This window comes from Hemicordylus capensis, chromosome 2 (genome assembly GCF_027244095.1).
Source record: "Hemicordylus capensis ecotype Gifberg chromosome 2, rHemCap1.1.pri, whole genome shotgun sequence".
In the NCBI taxonomy this organism is placed as follows: domain Eukaryota; kingdom Metazoa; phylum Chordata; class Lepidosauria; order Squamata; family Cordylidae; genus Hemicordylus; species Hemicordylus capensis.
The window spans coordinates 174,264,884-174,285,646 of NC_069658.1; the positions used below are offsets into that span (position 1 = coordinate 174,264,884).

Genomic DNA, 20,763 nt, shown 5'->3' on the forward strand with positions numbered 1-20,763 from the left:
CATAGGAAGCTGCTTTATACCAAGTCAGTCCATTGATTTGTATCTATTTTATTGTTGTGAGCTGCCCCGAGCAGTAGTGTACTGGAGGGGCGGGGTATAAAAGCTTCATGAACCAGTTTCATCAAACCAGAGCTCTGACCTGGAACATGCAATCTCTGTCTATTTCTCTTAAACGTTAAACGTACCCATCGCTAATCCCATGTGTGGCAGCTCTCACAAGAGTTTGTGAGCAGCAACGGGGATGGGCAGGTGGGAGAAAAGAAACTGCTGGCCAGGAAAATGGCGGCCATTGGACTGGGAGGGCGAGAGGAAAACAGTGGCCATTGGGCAGGGAGGGCGAGAGAAAAGCCGAGATGAGAACTAGAGGTGCAGATTTTTTGATTAAAATTGGATTTTAAGTAATTAACAACAACAACTCTTTAAAAAAAGAACCTAGGTCAAAGATATCATCATGAATGAATCATAACTTCTAATTACAATGTTAAGAGTGGTATATATGGGGATGAGAGGTAACAGACCTGATCAATCCTATTCTGCAGGTGGTATACAGTACATGCAGCACACACACACACACTTAAGCCCTTGCCCCCGTCTCTCTCTTCATATGTTAAGTGCATGTGCAGAATGCCTTTCTCTTACCAAGGAATGGTCACTGGGGAAGTGCACGGAACCGGTGGGGGGAGTTCAAAGGGGGGGGGGAACGTGCGCATGTGCACCGGGTACTTCCAGTCTGAAGAGGCAATGGGGCGGCAGGGAGGTAAGCTGCCACCCTGCTGGATGCTTTTAAACTGCAGCACCGGTGGAAGAAACATGGGGGGGGGAGGGTGAGTGCACCCTCCCCAATCCTTAAAAGGTATCCTCCTCCACATTCGAACCGGCCAAAGACCTGTTCGGAGGCCCATAAACAGGCCTCCAAACAGGTCCGTGCACATCCCTAATAGCCACAACAAGCCCTCAGATAACTTGGAGTGGGGGCAAGAGCTTTCAGAGGAGAGGATGAGACTTCCAGACTAGAACCACAGAGAAGGGATGTACAGGTGAAACTCGGAAAATTAGAATATCGTGCAAAAGTCCATTAATTTCAGTAATGCAAATTAAAAGGTGAAACTGATATATGAGACAGATGCATTACATGCAAAGCGAGATAAGTCAAGCCTTAATTTGTTATAATTGTGATGATCATGGCGTACAGCTCATGAAAACCCCAAATCCACAATCTCAGAAAATTAGAATATTACATGGAACCAAGAAGACAAGGATTGAAGAATAGAACAATATCGGACCTAAGCCCTTACTAAAGGCTTAGTAAGTCCTTTAGGTTTCAGTGAAATGTACTTCCAGCTAAATGTGGTTAGATTTGCTACCTGAGGCTGCAATTCTCCACACACTTACTTGAGAACTGGTCTTGTGGTGGCAAACATGACTTGTCCCCTTAGCTAAGCAGGGTCCACCCTCGTTGCATATGAAAGGGAGACTAAAAGTGTGAACACTGTAAGATATTCCTCTCAGGGGATGGAGCCAATCTGGGAAGAGTAGGTTTCAAGTTCCCTCTGTGGCTTCTCCAAGACAGGGCTGAGAGAGATTCCTGCCTGCAATCTTGGAGAAGCAGCTGCCAGTCTGTGAAGGCAATACTGAGCTAGATAGACCAATGGTCTGACTCAATATATGGCAGCTTCAGGGGCATAACTATAATTGGGCAAGGGGAGACAGATCCCCCCCCCCGTGGCAAATCACATGACTCCCCAGGGCTTGCTCGGGCTTCCTTTAGCAGTGGTGAAAACCGTCAGCACTAGCAAAGGGTTAACCCTGAGAGTCCCGCCCCTCTCCGTAGCAGCCTCCGCTGCATGCTTCAGCTTGTTCCTGGTCACTCTCTGCAAATCACATGAGGCAAGGAGGGAGCCTTAGCCCAGCCTGTGGGGAAGTGAAAGGACTGTGAACTTCCCCTCTCAAGCACAGTAAAACAACAACAAAAAAGCATTGCAAGGTATTTCTCTTGGGGTATGGCTGAAAGATTCCTAGAAAAAGTAAACTTTCTTGGGGGCTGAGGCAGGGAAGTGTGTGTGTGGGGGGGGGGCGGGGGGCGGTGAGGGACTTGGCCAGGTCACCTGGGAAAAAGAGGAGGAAGAGAAGTTGGGTTGGAGTTTTGAAGACTGCTTATAGTCTATAGCTCTAACCTGATGTGTTTTTAAAAAACCCTCTTGTCTTGACTGTAATGGCTGGCTTCAGTTTTGTTTAATAAGTAGCAAGCATGCATTGTCCGTTTGCAAAGCAAATGCCCTGTTCGGCATACATTGTCCCCTTTGCAAAGCAAATGCCCTGTTCTGCATTTGAAGTTTTTTTTAACAGTGGCAGCCCATGAACTTGCCGCTGGAGGTGGGTGGGGGGAGGCACCTTTAAGAGTAAATGAATTCGGTGCTTACCTCCGCTCCAGCTACACCTGAACACTGTTCAGCGAAGCAGTGTGGTGGGGAACTGCATCCACCACTCACCTGGCCACTGGCGGGGGCTTGGCTCTGTGGAAGCCAGGTGAGTGGTGGAGGCGATTCCCTGCCACAGCGGCTGCTGAGCGGTTTGCTGCTTCACTGAACAGCGTTCAGATGCAAGGCGGGAGCAGAGGTAAGCACTGAATTCATTTACTCTTAAAGGTGCCTCCTGCCCCGCCTCCCCAGCAGCGCTTTCACGGGCCGCCACGGCTTTGTAAGGTATTTCTCTTGGGTATGGCTGAAAGATTCCTGGGGAAAGTAAACTTTCTTGGTGGGTGAAGCAGGGATAAACGTTTCTGGCTTTTTTGGTTGGCTTCCCAAACAGTGCTGCTTCTGGTATATGAACTAGATTTGTTTGGAAGATAGTTTGTCTTTCCCAATGGAAAGACTATTTTCTCTACTCTCACCACAGCCCTGTGAGAGGAGAGTGTCCCCTCCCCTTCCTACTTCATGTATGTAGAGATATGCAAACAACTTCCCCACACAAAAAAATCACATTGTCGTATTTATTCAAATAGAAGATGATTCTAAAGTTAAGACAAACCCACCCACCCACCCCATTTCTAATAGTAGAGAACTTGGGGGGAAACCTAGTTTTGAATTCAGATAAATATGTTTGGTTGTTTTTTAACTGCAGGCTTCATCCCTTTTTTCCTTCTAAATTTCTTCTAAGTTTTGGGAGTGAACTATATAACTATACAAATATAGTTATATTTATAACTATATAGTTATAAATATAACTATATAAATATTCACCATATACATATTGGGGATGTGAGTGTGAGTGCAATATATACTGTTAAATGTGCATGCGTGTATGAATATACATGCAGGCAGTGAGGGGCCCATTTTAAAATTTCATCTCTGGGCCCACTCCAACCTTGCTACGCCCCTGGGAAGCTTCCTATGTTTCTATGACTTTTACACACAGCAGGCTTTACTGCGAGTTTACTGGGAGGCTTTACTGAGAAATCGAAGTTGTCCCCCAAAAAACCAAATGCAAATAGTGGGTTTTTTTTAACCTGGATATTTTTTTTAACCTGAATTTACATTGGGCTACACTCTAATAAGCCTGAATTCTTTGGTCAATGACTGTAATAAAGACTGACTGACTGAATGAATGAATGAGCTACTCCCTGACATCTCACAGGGACTTCGGGGTAAATTTGGCCAATATGTGAATGCAACCTCTCCATTCCAGAAGAGATGTGTGTTAAAGGGCTTTAAAAGCCCCATGTGAAAAACTTCCTGGAAGCCAACTTTTCGGAATTTGTTAGGATTTCTGAGAAAACATACACAGGCTCACACTGCATGGTTGAAAGTCTCCTTTGTTAATCTGCAGCGAGGGGCCCATTTTAAAATCTCATCTCCAGGCCCACTCCCACCTTGCTACGCCCCTGGCTCCTGGGATTTAAGCCATGCCATACACTATTACCTGCTTTCTGAAGCAGTCCAGTCCAGACACAGTTCTACCACCTCTGTGAGAATGAGGTCTTAGTCTAGTTTTTATTTCATTCGGTTTTAAATTAATGTTTTAGATACTGATCTAATCTAAAGCTCTTACAACCTTTTTCACCCTGATGGTACTCTTATGTTGTCACCTGCTCCAAGTCTTCAGAATAGGGGTGTTTTTTTTGGGTTTTTTTTTAAAGAAAAGTACCCAGCCTAAACGTTAATTATAAGGGATTTTGGCAAAAGGTAAATACAACTAAATTAACAGCAGTTTATCTGAGCACCCCACCCAAGCTGTTCTGATTTAGGGACTGCCACGTTTCAGTTCTTGAAAGCCAGGAAGAGGCATTCATTTCTGCAAGTGCCCTGCCCACCTTTAATGATCAATGACCGGAACACTGACTGGAACAGGTTCTGGGCATCTACCAGGATGTCAGATGTTCAGCCTTCTGAAATCTCCTCCCCATCCAGAGATAGGGGTTGCCAAATGTCCAGAAAAGGCCCTGCTTGGCCCTCTTCAGCACCCTTTACACAGCTACTTGATGTGCAAGTAGATGAAACTCTTTACAGCTTGGAGATTATTAACATTTAATCCTTCAGGTTAAAAGCCTCTCATCTGCTAATATCTGCACATCAAAGTCACAGATAAAAAACACGGGCTAGTATTTAAAACGTTAAAGAGAGGCAAGACCCATGAGTCTTACCCTCCTTTCTGGAGTGGTTTTGCCCTTGCGCCATTCTCAAAATTAACCCAGGGACAATTTAATATCAGAGGGTTCCTACTTTTAGAAGTGGGTGGCTTGGGAGTCTCTCTAAACCACGGAACATTCTTAGCATAAAATATGGACAACGATATCCAGGCACCAACAGCCTGATATATCTTTACAAAGAACTAGCGAACTCTTGCAGAGGTGATGCCAAGTGGGAGCAGGTACGGCTCCAAAAACCCCCGACCTCCATGTTCTGGGATCCTCCGAAAAGCCTTTTCACATGTTGCTACTATGACAATAGATTGAGAAGAGCGCTGTGTTCACCCCTTTCCTCCACTTCGAAGTAGGAGACGTCACAACAGCCCACCTTAGCTCCCTCTATTTCATTGTTGGGGGAGGGGGGGGGCTCGACGCATGCGGCTAACATCGGGCCTCTAATTGGCTTTTGGAACTGGCGCAGAAGGAAAGCCAAGGGCGGCAGTTATCCCAGGTTTACTGAAGTGGACTAAAGGAGTCCGAGCTGGCGTTCACACACACTCCTAGTCCGCTTGCCTGCACCAGCCCTAGCGTTCCCTCCCACCACCCAGAAGCTAACGCCTTCTTTGCCTAGAGAGCTGATGAGCCACACTTCGCAAAGCCACCCCGAAGCCTCGGAAGAGGAGTTTCCACCCGGGCAATTCAGATCTCCAGTCTGTTTAGCTAGCGCTAGGAGTCAGGCAGGCACACTATGCAGCGGCGATGACAGTAGCAGCCGCCCAGTTCCGAGCAAGCTTCCGCCGGCAGCTACTACGGGAGAAGGCAAACCCGGGCCGCGACCCACCTCGCCTTTTCTCGCCGCCGTCCCCTAAACGGTTCCACTCGTTCAGCCGGAGAAAGCAGCTCGTCACGGCATCAAGTTGGCGGACTGACTCACCTCCCTTGCTGCGGTGCGTGCGGCGGAGCCGTCGCTTTTCCTCCGGCCGAACAGCTGTTCGCCTCTCCAAACGGATGTTGGAGTTCCTGGCAGCAGCTTCTCGCTTGCACGGGAGAGCAAAGCCGCCCTGCCGAAAAAGGATGGAAGGTGTGCCTTTGCTAGTGTGTGTGTGTGCCTTTCCGCAGCAGACCTCAGCAATCGACCTTCCACATCATCCAACCAACCACTCCCACCGCTGGGCGGCGGGTGGGGCGAGAAGAAGAAACAGGCAGCCAGGGGCGTAACTACAATTAGGCAGGGGGAGGCCGTTGTCTCGGCCCCCCGCCTTGGGGGGGCCCCCTTAGAGGCTCTCCCCCACCCGATCTTTCTTTTGAAATCATTAAAAAAAATTTTTTATCCTCCTTGTTCTGACGCCGCCCGCTATTTGCTTGTTGTTTGTCTCCACCCAGCGCCTACCCGATCTTCCTTTTGTGGACGGTGGGGAGGGAATCGCCTAAGGCGTGTTTACTCATGGGTGATACTGAACCACCCGCCTCATTTGCATTACAGACATATAGAAACCAGGTTCCACGCAAACTTAACGCTTGCTGTTTGTTGATATGCTCGTGTCTTTCAAATAGCTTTTAGCAGCACTGGAGGAAGCAGCTTGGCTTGCTGGATTGCAGAGCAGGTAAATCGTCAGGCAGTGAACAACTGCTCTTTTGCTTGCTTCCTACTTCCTTTCTAATAGGCTTCGTTTCATGCGCACAGTATATCGGAGGGCTTTTCCCGCACGTTTACGTGCGACAACTGGCGGTTCTTTATCCCGTCGCCACGGGAGGATTCGTATTTCCCCCCAGAGGAGGTAACTCCGTGGAAGTGAAATGATTGTAGTTTATTGCATGGGAAGAGAGCGTGGTGATCTCTTTGCTGCTTCCTCCACCTCGACTACTTCTCTGAATATGAGAGAGTCTCATCTCTTTTTGTCATGGTTATGATGATAATGTTTTAAGTATCTGCCCAGAACCCAAAGTAGTGATCAGCAATGGGGGCTTAACATCTAGGGCAGATTTGGCTTGTGGGGGCCGGCCGTCTACTTTATTATTATTATTTTGCATTTATATCCAGCTCTTCCTCCAAGGAGCCCAGAGCGTTGTACTACATACTTAAGTTTCTCCTCACAACGTAGGTTAGTCTGAGAGAGAAGTGACTGGCCCAGAGTCACCCAGCAAGTCTCATGGCTGAATGGGGATTTGAACTCGGGTCTCCCCTGTCCTAGTCCGGCACTCTAGCCACTACACCACGCTGGCTCCTAGGGCTATTTACTTTACTAGGGCTCTTATTCACCAACTGGAGGATTTGGGTGCAAAATGGCAGCTGGGGGGCGGGTGGAGACCACTTTAGCCCACAACACTCTATTAGTATAGTACACTGGGATGGCATATACAAGCCCTAACACCTCTCTCTAAAGAGTACTCTAGAGAGAATACTGCCCCTCTCTCTTGCATTCATTTTGCAAATAAAAACTACAACCAGCATAATATTCTCTTTGACTCTGCACAAAAATTCACACTTTGTTTTTCCTCTTGCTAGCTTGCAGATCTGCACAACCCTCTTTCCCTTTCATGTATTTATTTAAAAACCATACATCCTGCCTTTCCTGTAAGAATGCTCACTGCCAATATAAAACTATTATGGAAACTACAACTACCCAATAGATTGGGAGCAGATCAAGCCATCCAGAAAAACCAAAATTAAAACTACTAGCAGCAAGAGAAGGGAAAGAATGTTTTTTTTTTCTTTTTAAAAGAAGTGTTCACCTTTTCTTGCCAAAGGCAAGAGAGATACACTTGGGATTAAGGGACAGGGTGCCACTGAGCCCAGGGATTTGTCTTCTGAATGTGAAATTGCTTGGGTTGCCAATTGGCCTGATTTGCTCTTTAGCAGCAGCCTGGTCTGAAGAAAACAGCAGATGAACACAGGAACATAGAAAGATACTTCATACTGAGTCAGGAAAGCTACCTAATGGCGCAGCAGGGAAATGACTTGATTAGGAAGCCAGAGATTGCTGTTTCGAATCCCCGCTGGGAAACACCTATATTGGGCAGCAGCGATATAGGAAAGATGCTGAAAGGCATCATCTCATACTGCGTGGGAGGAGGCAATGGTAAACCCCTCCTGTATTTTGCCAAAGACAACTACAGGGCTCTGTGGGCGCCAAGAGTCAACACCAACTTGACAGCACCCTTTACTGAGTCAGAACATTGGTCCATCCAGTATTATCTATATACTGGCTTGGCAGTGGCTCTCCAAGGTTTCAGGCAGGAGTCTTTCCCAACCCTACAGTGGAGATGCCAGGGATTGCATCGGAAACCTGCATACAAAACATGCTGTGGCACTGAATGTTCTCATTTGCTAATATCTGCAGATCAAACTGTTAAAAGTACAGCAGAGACGGATTTTTTTGTTTAAGTGTGGCAATCATATTAAAAGCTTTTGCGCCATGTTTCAGAAGAGTGGGATATAAATGTAATCTGTAGGGAGCTGTTGACAGTGCAGGACCAGAATAGCAGAGAACCTAAAATGTTGGGAGGTATATGGAGTCTCTGGTATACTGTGTATACTGATTTGGGTTAACCAAGCAAATCAGGTTCTCTGGGGATTCTTGAAAAAATATAGTATGTGATTTAGCACCACCTAGTGGTGCTTTGACTGGACCTGAAGATGAACATCTAATCTAATGAAGTGAAGGTGAACACATAGGTGATACGTGGCACGCACATGTATGCAATGCTGGAGATGCCAGAGGTGGGTCAAGTAATGGAGCAGGGCGGCTGCCTTATTAAATGCAACCCCACAAAAAGCGACCCACAGCCCACTCGCCCCTCCGCTCCCTCCTCAAGGTAAGGCTGCTCCCAACAGTGGCCACAGCAGCCCCCTTTGTTCAGGAGAGGCTCCCAGAGCAAAAAAACCCCTCCGCTCACCCCAAGCAGCCACTTGCCTCTTGCTGCTGCACTCCATGGCCTCGCAAAAAAGCTCATCAGCAGCTTGCTGGCCAGTAGGGATGTGCACAAACTGGTCCGACGCTCCTTTTCTGGAGTGCCGAACCGGTTCAAAAGTCTTCCATTTGAGCCGGTTTGGAGGTGGGGGGGTTCCTTTAAGGGGCAGAGAGGGTGCCCTTACCTGCCCCGTCACTCCCCCTCCCTGCTGGTGCTCTCCCCAAAAATGTTTGTGTGGGACTACAGCATACCTTCTTGCAGCCCAGGTGAGCGTCGCCACGCAAATGGCCGATGCGCATCAGTGTGCGTGCCGTGCCCATGCGCATTGGGCATTTGCATGGTGACATTCACCAGGACTGCAAGAAGGTATGCTGCAGCCCCACATCAACGCTTTTGGGGAGAGCGCCAGCAGGGGGGAAAGTGGTGGGGCAGGTAAGGGCATCCTCCCTACCCCTTAAAGGAAACCCCCCCCCCGGCTTCCTGGGAATGCACGAACTAGTTTGTGCACATCCCTACTGGCTGGTGGTGGTGGTGAAGAGTGGCCAAAAAGGGCTGGAGGGGGCTGGAGGTGATGGACTCCCACTTCTAGTCCCCTCCAGAGAGAGCAGAAGCTCTGGGACTCAGTTGCAGAAGGCTGTACATACTGGAGCTGTCCATCTGGGTGACAAAGTGGGCTCCCTGTTCCCACTGTTGGGAGTGTAGTGGAAAGGTCCCGGGGGCAGCTGGGGGGAGTGGAGAAGGAGAAGCGTGCACAGGAGGATATAGGGGAGGAGACTCCAGGAGGAGAAAAAAAGAGAGAAGAGAAAGAAAGAAAGGAAGAAAGAAAGGAAGGAAGGAGAGAAATAAAGAAGAGAGGAGAAGAAAGGAAGAGGGGAGAGAGAAACGAGGGGGGAGAGAGAAAGGAGGTGAAAGGGGAAGAGAGTGAGCAATAAAGAGCGGGTGGGGGGGAGAGAAAGAAAGAAAGCCTTCAGACTGTGTGAAGGTTTGAGGACAGGGAGCAATGTTGGGTCATATCAGGTGTGAACTGAAAGGACAGGCTTCATTGCCCCACAGGTTGCTTGAGGACATCTCCTTCCTCCAGTATGTAGTCATGGTCAACTTTATGTAGATCTTTCACAAGTAAGTTCATTTGACTCACTAACAATTGTATCAGCAAATCATGAGATCGAAAACTGTCATGTATAAAGAAATTTATGACACTGAACAATACAGCAGGGGCTGTGGCGGGGGGCAAGGAGAGTAATAAAGTACCAGCACACAGATGCTCTGTGCTGGTAAAGCTAGTTTTTAATATTCTTCCTAAGAGAAGTAAAATAATTTAGATTGTGATTATCATTAGAGTTCCATATCCTTCCTTTCCATGAAAATGTCCAAAGCAATTATGTAATAAAACACACCAATAAAACAACTTTTAAAAAGTAGAATATTTTTAAGAAATGGGAGACTGAGACAGCAACAGTAGATAAAACCAATTCAGCAGAAGCAATTCAGCCAGAAAGATTAAAAGCCCTACAGAGCAAAAGACGGTCTGAAAAGCAAGGTCTTCGCATGGTGATGGAGAAAACACTCTCACCAAATGCAACTCAGATGTTAGTGGACTGAGGAGGAGGGCCTCTGAAGAAGTGAGCAGGTTTATATGGGAGCAGAGGTCCTTCCAGCATTTCTTCCTCCACTAAAATGAAAATATTGGAAAGTTTTTTGATTTTCTAAATAATTTTAAAATCTATTCCGTCTTACTCCACCTTTCCTAGAATTAATTTTAACAGTATATTTAGAAACTGGGCTGAGTGTCTGTTTTCCTGAACTGTAGCTTTCATGCTTGTCTCTTTGGCACAGCAACATTTAAATAGATCTTGCACACAGGGATACAGACACAGGGTTTCTTCTCTAGTCATAAATGAGAGTCTTTTTGGTGGAACACCTTTGTTGATTCTTGCTGTGTACCTTATCTCTGACAGCCTTAATGTTTTCATTTTGCTCCTTATAGTTAGTTGGCACAATAATTACATCAACTTCTTTCTCTGATTTTTCTTGTTCCGGCTTCTTTTGCTTCTGGGCTCGCAATCTAAAAAGAAGATTACCAGCAACCGTCACTGGAAGTACTGTGCTGTGGGTGGATAAGGCCAGTTGCTCTCCCCCTGCTAAATAAAGATAATCACCACATTAAAAGGTGCCTCTTTGCCAAGTTAGCAGGGGTTAAAGTAAAGTTGTGCCGTCAAGTCTAATTTTAGCCTTAGCACGCCATCAAATTCTGCTCGAACCACTTGCCCAGGAGAAGCTCCATCTGGCCCTTCTAGGTCGGAAGACTCAGTTGCCCCTGAGCTGGCGTCATACCTGCTTCAACAGAGGATCCTAGATCCAAAATAATCTACTTCTGCACTGCTTTGATTCTCTCTTGACTATCTCTTACAACTAATTCTGCTCAGATCAACTGGATTCTGTAAAGCTCAGCTTTCATACCCAACACTGCATCCTATCCAATATCAGGAACTTGCACATCCTGAAGGGGTTTGAGCACCCATTTTTATACGGAGCCTTGTGACTAAGCCCCAGGGCCTTGTGGGCTGTGACTAAGAATTGTTTCTCCAATTGTGGTAAGGTCAAGGGGCCCTGCTTACTATTTTCTTACTGCATCAGATTAATATGATAGCTGATTAAAGCAGTTTTACCATTTTTTGCTTTCAGGCTGTAGAATGCACTGCCGGAGATGGTGAGGAAGTCTTTATCTCTGCTGAATGTTTGCAACAAGTTGCAAAACTTTTTTTCAGTTGGCATTTAAATGATGTGGTGGCTTGTTCAGTTAATTATTAACTTCTAGGTTTTAAAAGTTTAATTTTAGTTATTTTTGTTTTCTGTATTGCTCTTTTCTTTCTTTTTCTTTTTTTTGCTACTTGCTTTGAGTTTTTGATAAAAGCTGTTTATAAATATATTGAATGCATTATAAAAACAGATGTGACATGTTTGAGCAACATTTGAGTGTGACTGGGGGAGTGTGATGGGGGAGTATTGTGTCACTTGTCATTGGTTACATCAGAAACCATATCTATTGAGTACCCAGAACATTTGCACAACCATGTTCAACATGGCAATTAGAGTGTCAATTAATGTCATTTTTGGAGAAGTGCTGCAATGTTCCAGGAACAGAGTGCCTTGAGAACATACTTTATTTTATTTTTATCTACTTGAAAAGGGTAACATCTTTGTAACAAAAATATGATAGGGAGAAAAGATGTATGATCTGTGTGCAACAAATGGAAAACAAACACACTTGTTTATGCACAATATCCTGAATAAAGGCATGAAATAAATATGGAACCAGTATGGGAGGACTGTGTTCAAACTTTGTTTCTCACTGAAGCTTGCTGGTTAAACTTTTCCTTCTACTCTCCAGAGGCTCACTTAATATGTGACATAATTACTGTCCTAGGAGAGGAGAAAGTATATACACCTTCCTTCTTCAGGTGCTGTCTCCTACCAGAGATTAGCTATTAAGACTATTCTGACTTTGGATGCCGCTGCTCTGAAAGGTAAGGATGTGCATCCCAAACATTCCTGCAGATTTTTCAGCCAGGATTTTCTTTGTCTTCCGACACTACTTCTCCGTTTAATCTTTCCCTGCATGATTAACTGCAGTAAGGAGCATTTCCCCCTCTAATAACATGGCCAAAGTATTCGTTCTCTTCTCTTAATGATGTTAATTAGCTCTTTCTCTATTGCCATTCTTCTCAAAATTTCCTCGTTGATAATTCTCCTACCCATTATATTCTTAATATACGTTGATATATCCAGATCTCAAAAGATTATCTAGTTTGTTCATATTCTGTTTTAAGTGTCCAAGCGTCCATTCCATAAAGCGAGACTGAATAGATGTAATACCTCACCATACAAATTTTCAGTTCTATACTGAAATCCCTATTATAGAGCAGATGTTTCATTTTTACAAAAGCCGCTCTTGCCATTTCAATCCTGGTGTTTATTTCTTGGGTACTGTCATTGTGTTCTTTTAACCATATTCCCAAGTATTTATAATGTGAAACTCTTTCAATTTGGGTGTTGATTGTTAGGTTTGTTGCAATGGGAGGTCCTTTGCTGATGACCATGTACTTCGTTTTTCTCAAATTAATTCTCAATCCTTATTCTACACTGACTTACTTTGTTTATGCATTCCAAAATATTTTGCAGATCAGTTATGTTGTCTGCTAGCACAACAGTATCGTCTGCATAACGAATATTATTTACCGCTTTGCCATTGATATTAATACCGCCTTGTTGTGCTTCGGTAAATTTTGCTTCAGAATACATGTTGAATAATGCAGGTGATAGAACACATCCCTGTCTCACTCCTCTTTGAATGTTGATCTCTTTTGTCATTTCTCCCTCAACGCAAACTACAGCCTTTTGATGCCAATATAGGTTTCCTATTATACAAATGTCCGTGTCATTGGTGTTTTTGCTCTTCAATATTTCCATGAGTTGTTCATGGTATACTTTATCAAAGGCCTTTTCATAATTATGAAATATATATAGATGTCTGTGTTCATATCAAGACATCCTTGTATAAGAATGTTCATTCTTAATAATGCCTCTATTGTTCCCATTCAATTTCTGAACCCCAACTGGGTTTCACTTATATCCATCTCCAGCTTCTTGTAAATTCTGCTGTGGATAATCTTCAGGAATATTTTTAATGCGTGACTCATGAGGTTTACAGTCCTGTACTTGGAACAGTCCTTTGCATTATTTTTCTTAAGTAATAATACGAACGTCTATTTCAGCCATTCATGTGGCATAATTCCAGTTCTATATATAGTATTATAGAGATCAACCAGAAGCTATATCTCTTCTTCTCCTACTAGCTTGAGGAGCTCCACTGGTATGTCGTCTGGACCGACAGCTTTCCTTTCTTTAGCATTTTTCATCATGTACTCTACTTGTTTGTGTGTTATTTCCAGCCCCTGCTCATTACTACTCACTTGGTTTTGTTCATTTCTGTTGTCGTCATACAGTTCTTTAATGTATTCTTCCCACCTTTTAAATATTCTTGAAGTCCAATAAAATTATTATTATTATTTCTTCTTTACACAGTCAGACAGGTGTTATTGACTGTATTATTATTTATTAATAATAATAATAATAATTAATAATAATAATAATAATAATAATAATAATTCTATTTCTATACCGCCCTTCCAAAAATGGCTCAGGGCAGTTTACAAAGAGAAATAAAACAAATAAGATGGCTCCCTGTCCCCAAAGGGCTCACATTCTAAAAAGCAACATAGGACACACACCAGCAACAGTCACTGGAAGTACTGTGCTGGGGGTGGATAGGGCCCATACTGATTGCCCCATACTGATCTTTTATCATACCAGGTTGTGTCTTCTTTCCATCAGTCATTTCCTTAATTTTCTTGCACATACCAAAAGTATTGTGCTTCCTTTCTAGACCGTCAATTTCCTTGCATCTTTCTGACATATTTTTCTTTGGCTTTTCTTATTTTCTGCCTTACTAATTTATGAACTCCGCAGTATTTAGTCACATATTTTCCTTTATATTTTCTCATTTCCTCCATTAAATTGAGGATTTCAGAGGTCATCTACTTTTTCTTTGGTACAACTGGAGTTTCTCAGTTTTTCCTTACTTGCCTTTAATAAGGCTTCTTTTATCCCTTTCCAATTCTCATCTACATCAGGGCGTACTTTATCAGTCTCCTTCACATTCTGAAAGTTTTGTCTGACCCTTGATTTAATCTTTGACTCTATCATCCTTGAATATTTCAATTATTCTATTCTGCTCATTCTGTTTCTTCATTATGTTCTTCATTATTTTCTGAACACCCGGGGGGTTCTTAGCACCCTCTGACCATTCAAGGCCTGCTGGGGACTGAGGGCCCCTCTATATCCTCTTGCTGTTGCCACTGAGTTGTCTGCAACTGCTTATTTGTCAGAATATCTGCTTATTTTGCAGCTAACCATAATATCTTATGGCCATTCCACTATCTGTAATCCATGGACACGGCTGGTAGCTTACAGCTCAGCCCCAGCATATATACACCATTATGGGTGAAATATTCTGTGACAGTTCACATACTGGGAAGGTGCTATAGGTGCTCTGACTTCCCAACTTGAGCAGTTTGCAGCAAAACAAGGGACAAGCCAGTCATGTCAGTGAGGAGATTGTAACTGTGGCTACCCTAGTAGCTAAAAGGGAGTCTGCAGTTTCCCCCCTTCAGTGTCAGAGAGTTGTTGAGTACTGAGCTCTCTGTGGAGAAAATTACATTCTAGCACAGAAAAGACTGGAAAAGATATGAGGATGTCTAGCCTTGTTTTAAAAAGTTGTATTTGATTATATTTTAATATAACTTTGGACCCTAATTATTCCTGTTTAATTTGTTTAGAACCAAAACAGGCAACCAGTTTGTCATTGCATGCAGGGGTGACTCAACTAGCTTGAGGGAGCAAAGGAGTGGGCAAAAAATGTTATTAGGGGAATGGGGATTTTATTTATTTAGCATATTTGTATGCTGCCCACTACTGAAGTTTCTAGGTGGTTTACAACATTAAAACAAACCAAGAAAATTTAAAACTATTTAAAACATATAGATGTTCAAATTTTGATTGATTGATTAAGTGCCATCAAGTCGGTGTCGAGCTGGGTTTTCGCATAATGTATCCAAAATATGATAGATTGAGCCTGGTCATTTGCGCCTTGAGTGAAAATTCTCTATTGACTTGTTTTATGATCCATTTGTTTGTTTTTCTGGCTGTTCATGGTATCCTCAAAAGTACCAAAGTTCAAAAGCTTCAATACTTGAATACTGTTGTCCAAATGATTCTAATCTTTGTCGATATAGACGTGTCATGGCATCTAAATATCCTTTCCAAGGCCCTACCAAGTGCTAGTCTATGGTGTATTTTTTGACTGCTGGATCTTCTACTGTTGATGGTCGATCCTAAACGGCAGAAGCTATCCACCACTTCCGTGTCTTGATTATCGATTCTGAGGCTGATTGCCGTACTCGTTATCATTAGTTTAGTCTTCTTTACATTTAGTTGTAGTCCCATTTTCTCACTGTGCTCCTTGACTTTCATTACTAGAGCTTGCAGATCATCTGTATTCTCAACTTTCAGAGTACATCAGTGTAACATAGATTATTGATGTAGCGGATTACCAGCCTTTGTCTCCGAGGAAGCCCACATGAGGGGAAGAAAAATGCTGAATCATCCCCTCTATGCTTTCCAGGCAAAGGCTTCTCCCAAAACATTCCTGTAATCTTGGTAGGTTCTAAAATTGCCACCACCACCCACTTGTCAACAGAGCTTAAATCCCCCCCGGGCTTGGGTGGAAATCCCAGGGAAACTCTCCTTCTTTTGCTATTGGAAAAGTATACAAAAACCTTACATGTGGTGAGAAAACTGGTAGTTGCTGAACGTGACGTGTTTTGCACCAGAGGTTGACCCCCTTCCAATCCCCCTTCCTTGAATCAAAAAATCCACTCAGAGGGGTTTGTAAAATGCAAAGAACAGAAAGTGGGGGAAGATTTATTCAAAATACTAGACGGCTTCCGTCTGAGGCTTTCTCAGCTTTTAATTACAGGTAAAAAAATACTCTGTGGTTACAAGAATACTTCCCAAAGCACCCCTTATGATATTGGGATGGCACACTTTAAAAATCCAGTTGCAAAGAACATGGATGTAGGACAATATAAAAGCACCTTTAAAAGCTTACAGCTAAACTTCACTAACCTATTGATATATTAAAATAGCTACCCATAAAAACTACTAATTAGCTAAAATGCTTGGCTGAGGAGATGTGTCTTCAGTTGTTTCCTAAAGGTCAACAGGGATGGAGCAGTTCTAATCTCAGCAGGAATTGCGTTCCACAGCTCTGGAACAACTACAGGGAAGGCTTAGGATGTCCCGTAGACCAATCTGACAGTAGCATTTTGCACCAATTGCAGTTTCCAAACTATGTACAAAGGCAACCCCACGTAGAGTCCATTGCAGCAGTCAAGTTTGGAGGTTACCAGCATGTGCGCCACTGTCTTAAGGTTGCTCACTTCCAGGAAAAGGCGCAGCTGGCGAACCAGCCAAAGCTGATAGAAAGCACTCCTGGTTTTATCACTCCTCCACCTGACATATCAAAGAGAGGGTTGGGTCCAGAAGTACTCCCAAACTGCAGACCTGTTCCTTCCAGGGTAGTATAGCCCCATCAAGAACCAGCAGATCTATCCCATTTCCTGAACTGCGGCTTCCTAAAATGAGCACCTCCATCTTGTTTGGATTCACTCTGTTTGTTATCCCTCATCCGGCCCACTAATGCCTCAAGGCATGCATTTAGGGAACTAATGCCATCACCTGATGAAGCTGACATGGAGAAATAGATTTGGGTGTCATCAGTGTAATAACACCTTGCACCAAATCCCCTGACATTCTCTCCCAGCGACTTCATGTAGATGTTAAAAAGCATTGGAGATAGAATGGAGCCCTGATGGAAAAAGCTCTCTTTGTAGAGCAACAGTCTCCAAGTAACACCTTCTAGAATCTGCCCAAGAGGTAAGAGTAGAACCACTGCAAAGCAGTGCCCCCATGCCCAGGCCCCCTGGGTGATCCAGAAGGATACCATGGTTGATGATATCAAAAGCCACCAAGAGATCCAAAAGTACCAACACAGTCACACTCCCTCTGTCAATTCCCTTTTGGAGATCATCCATCAGGCCGACCAAGGCAGTCTCCACCCCATAGTCCTCCTGAAAACCAGTTTGAAATAGGTCTAGGTAATCTGTTTCATCCAAGACTGCCTGTAGTTGAGAAGCCACCACCTTCTCAATCACCTTGACCAACCATGGGAGATTGGAAAGAGGCCTATAATTGCTTAACTGTAGGCTTCTTCAAGAGAGGTCTAATAACTGTCTCCTTTAAACAAGGAGGCATCTTCCGTTCCTTTAGAGAAGCATTTACAATCTCAACCAGGCCCTCTCCAACAATCTCTCTGCTTGATAATATAAGCCATGTCGGACAAAGGTCAAGAGAGCAGGTGGCAGGATGCACAGTTCCAAGCCACTTGTTCACGTCCTCGGGAGTCACAAACTGAAACTGATCCAGTTTAACCACTCAAGAGGAGTTACTGGATACCCCCGCTAAAGACTCTGCACTAATAGTGGAATTCAGGCTGGTTCAAATACGAGAGATTTTGTCCTCACACAAAAACTCATTAAATCTTCACAGCAGCTTACTGATGGCTCCAAAGTTGGAGTGGAAAGAGCCTGTCCCCTCACCACCCTCGGCAATTCTGCTGGACATGTACCTGCAGATGCAAAACGCACAGCAAAGAATTGCTTTTTTGCTACATGTATTGCCAGAGTTTAGATCTTCAGTTGTGCTCTGTGGATTAATCTGTCAGATTCAAGTTGAGTCCTTCTCCATATGCATTCTAGTCATCTACCTAGCTGCTTCAGCTCCTGTAGTTCTGTATACCATGGAGTTACTGTAGAAGCGGGTTGGAGAGGACTCATAGGAGTGATCAAGTCTACCACCCTAGTGAGCTTGTTATTCCAATTTTCCACCAGTAGAGCCAACATGAAATCATTCCAAGGTTTCTTGGAATCCTACTGGATCAAATAGCCTCCTTGGGCGGACCATCCTAATAGGCCCTTCACACTTACAGAGGTGACTAGTAGCTGCAAATTGAACCTTCACCAGGTGTTACTCCATCCATGACAATGGGAAATCATAGGAATCCCCACCCATGGAACACCTCCCTGATCAGAGCAAAAAACAAACAAACCCAAATTGAGTCTGTGGCCAGCAACATGTGCTGGACCTGAGACTGTATTTATATACTTTACTTTAGCACATCATTTTGAAATGAGCAAACATCACTATATTTTTACATGGTAAGCTGCTTGTTGTTATGCACTCAAAATAGTAATTATTAGTGTGTAGATTCAGGTACTCTTTCTTTTTATTTAATATTTAACAAATAAGGTCTCTACCTCACGCTGCATGTGGTACTCCATGCATACAGTTAAGGAGAAATACCAGCTATTACACAGAATCCAATGCTCTAGAGCAGGCCTGCACAACATGTGACCCACTAGATCAAACACAGCAAGGGCTGGCATTTTTACCAGCCCCTGTGCTTTCAACAGCAGTGTGATGTACACACAGTAGCTGATGATAGTATTTTATCTCCATGCTATGAGAAGCTTCATCTCTATTTCTGCAGATAAAGCTGCTGTTTTATACTCCAGGAAGAATATGGAAGAGGTTTTCTGGAAATCCTAAACTCAGTAGCTATGTTTGGTGGCTCACCAAAGTGGTTTCAGTAGCTATGTTTGGTGGCTCATACAACTTTCTGGTGTCATGAAGGTCCATAGGAGGCACAAATATTGACTAGGCTTGGTGGCTAGGCATTATTTGTGGTTGTCATTAGTTCTGCCCCTCTGCCCAAGTCTTCTCACATATACACAAATGGCTGGGTTGGGCGAGGTCTCATCTCTGCCTTCATTGTTGTACTCTGCATAACGTGAAGTCTGAGACTGACTTGCATCTCCTTCGAGATCCAGGCTTGGAAGAGGAACAGACTCATCTCTGACTTTGCACGGAAGTCCCTAAGCCCTCCAAAATGCATAGGGAAGTTAGGGAATATGTGGTCTTTTTGTTCAGAGCAATGAAATTGTGTGGTAAACAGTGCCCCCGCCACCACTATAGTTTTATGCAGTTCCCCATTTGTATTGATTAAACAATTATAGTATGGCCTGTGTGGTGTGGGTGCCATCAAAACAATTGCTCATGTTTTTCTATATTGTGACATTAATAGAAATATTCTTGCCTAGTATAAAACACCTTTATTAACTTTCCAGGCTATACGCACCTCTTCTATCTTCAACATTTGCTCTCTGATCAGAACGATGTAACTTCTTCAAACTTTGCCAAATTTTGCTTGACTACCCGTAGAACTCGGCAAGAGCTCATTGCTCTTCCCTGATGTATTTATCAGGTGTTTGGGTTCTGATTTTTCTGGTCTGTGACTGTAATAAAGATTACTTACTTACTTTAATAATAAGTCCAGCTGTCACACTCTCAACTCCTGGTGTGTTTCTGATGCTCCTTCTTGCCTGTCATTCTCAGAATAAATGTCTGATAAATTACGGTTGGCATTTTGCATCCTAGGAAACAGAAAACGGAGTCCAGCTCTCCTGATGAATGTGCTTTACCTCAGTGCATGTATGAAGTATGAGCTCTTTTTAAAACCATCCATCTCAGACAGTCTTCAGGGAAGGAGCCAAAGGTTTAGCAGCAGCTGCTGCTGCCGCCTCTTGTCCACAGCTAAACTGACACAATCTTTCTTCTTCAAAAGCGTCTGCTTCTCTGCTGCAGGGAGGGGGAGATGCAGGGGAAAGATGGATTGCTAAATTGCCTTACTGCAAAAGCCCTGCAATGCAGGCTTTCCCATGCACACTGGCCTCTAACAAGTACTCAGAATTAAGCTTGCCTCACAATGGGGCCTGCATGTACCAATCATGTACACAGGGACCAAGGCTGTTCTTGCATCTGTATACGGCAAAGTCTCCTACATTTGCCACAGATAACCTCAGTATAAGCAAAGAAAGTTACTGTCGAACTTCCCCAAGAGGCGGAGAGTTTCCATTCCAACTGCCAGCCTCAGGGGCCAGGAAGGCACACTTTTGCCAGTGTGCATGTTGCATGCGTTAGAGCAGCTTTTTGAGGTAACTGTGGCATTGAGTGTTGCCATGGGCAAGAGGATGGCAGCCCAACAAGTGGCAGGGAGGATGACTTCTGCTCCCCTTTCCCAGAAAGGTAACACTGGGGAAAAGGGAGAGACTACACCCACAAAGAGAGGTTGCCATGAAAGGAGGCACTCTGGCAACAAAACTTGGGAATGTGCATGCTGACCCCATCACCCCAATCAAGGCAAACCCTACCTTTGGGCAGTTTTACTCACTCTCTTGCTGTTTGTGCAAGTCCTCAGCCCAAAATATGAAGTACAGTAAGCTTAGGGGAGATACGTAAGAACCAGTAGTACACGTGGAAGGCCTGCTTTTCTCTAAGGAGGCAAATCTACGTGCATTCATTTAAAAGGGAACCTGAGTACAAACATTGTAACCACGGAGAGTGGGGTTTCAGAGTGCGTCAGTGCAGGCGTGAGGCTTGCAGGTGCACTCTTGGGGATACGATGCGTGAGTACAGTAGCCCCAGATTCC

At 44.2% G+C, this 20,763-nt stretch overlaps 2 protein-coding genes across 7 annotated transcripts in view; one reads left to right on the plus strand and one right to left on the minus strand.

Moving 5' to 3' along the window:
- RAB3D (RAB3D, member RAS oncogene family) overlaps positions 1 to 6,029 on the minus strand; it is a 42,379-nt gene extending 36,350 nt beyond the window's left edge. The window contains exon 1 of one of the 2 annotated variants that reach the window (XM_053294812.1): positions 5,466 to 6,029. The gene's annotated coding sequence lies outside the window, so the exon portion shown is untranslated. The remainder of the gene's footprint in view (positions 1 to 5,465) is intronic. The other variant, XM_053294810.1, reaches the window with a different exon arrangement.
- Positions 1,874 to 20,763, plus strand: part of LOC128344529 (ultra-long-chain fatty acid omega-hydroxylase-like) — a 62,689-nt gene continuing 43,799 nt past the window's right edge. For 2 of the 5 annotated variants that reach the window (XM_053294804.1, XM_053294807.1), the window contains exon 1: positions 6,058 to 6,228. The gene's annotated coding sequence lies outside the window, so the exon portion shown is untranslated. Of the gene's footprint in view, positions 1,985 to 2,604; positions 2,617 to 6,057; positions 6,229 to 20,763 lie in introns of those variants that run through there. The other 3 variants (XM_053294803.1, XM_053294805.1, XM_053294808.1) reach the window with 3 other exon arrangements.